The following is a 1,307-nucleotide window of genomic DNA, read 5'->3' as shown; positions in this document are numbered from 1 at the left end:
CATAAGGTCATAAGTACAAATACATTATTTGTATAACGACAGTTTTATTTATTTTACTTAATATTTATAAATTAAATTGACTCTCTGATCTTTTAATAAATTAACTTATTTTAAAGAAATAAGTGTTTATGGTTTTTATTTATTACATTATTTACCTAGTCTATATAGTTAATAATATGTTACCTTGGGAGTCAAAGATTTAATAATAAAAATATTCTATCCGAAAATGATCTGAAATACCTATTATATCTATAATAACTAGGTATGATCCAGGCTCATCAATTTAGTTTTTTTTTTTTTTTTGGTAAAAAAAAAGAATAGCTAACTAATCAAATAACTAAATAAGTAACCAACTTCAATTAAACTGAACGCATGTACAATTTTATAATTGAACATTAAAATATTAAACAGTCCCTTGTAATTTAAACCTATGTCAATATGTTAAATTAATTTCAAATAGTTTAACGGTTTGCTAAAAGTCGAACATTAATTAATTATTTAGTGTTGAAGTAGGTATGTCGTTCATTCGTTCGCCGTCTTTTAAATTCAATCGAACTGCATATTTTCGACCATAGTGCTCTAATAAAAAAAACAAACACATATTGCACGTAATTACTGACGTGTCCGATATAATCCCGATTATTTTCACGTTTTAATAGAATTTGCACGACAGAAGTTAGAAAAAGGGTAAGAAAACCTAGAAGATAAAAAATAAAAAATGTGTACGTGTACTAGTGTACACACGTAAGAAGTGAAACTTCTTTATAAATGTTACACTAAATTTCATTCCTTCCAACCCCGATGAAGAAGTTTCACTTCAAAAATTATGTTTACTACCTACAAGTTCATAGATAATGTAATATTTTACGAATTAATATTAGAGAAAATTTTCAAATCATGAACTTTTATTTTATTTCCATGATTTGCAACGTTAATGTTATCCTTAGATCAATATAGGCCGCCTTTCCATCTGCAAGAAAACTTCCGCGAGAAATGTCCGACACTCCGACAGTCTGTCTGACAGCAACTTGCAAGCCTACTTGCAGGTGGAAACGCGGAAGACTTGCAAGTTGCTGTCAGACAGACTGTCGGACATTTCTCGCGGATGTTTTCTTGCATATGGAAAGGCGGCCTTACACGGGTGATCGATGTTATCCATGGATCGTGTGCCACAGATTATTATCGAGATTATATTGTACTAAATTTGAAATTACTAGTATATTTAATCTGTGATTGTGTCTATGGCTGCATCGAGAAGTCTTTGGCTTTGAGGTCTTTGACGTCTGTGCTCTGTGGATTTCTTTAGT

The sequence above is a fragment of the Colias croceus genome, chromosome 1, assembly GCF_905220415.1.
Source record: "Colias croceus chromosome 1, ilColCroc2.1".
Classification (NCBI taxonomy): domain Eukaryota; kingdom Metazoa; phylum Arthropoda; class Insecta; order Lepidoptera; family Pieridae; genus Colias; species Colias croceus.
This window is presented reverse-complemented; position numbering follows the sequence as displayed.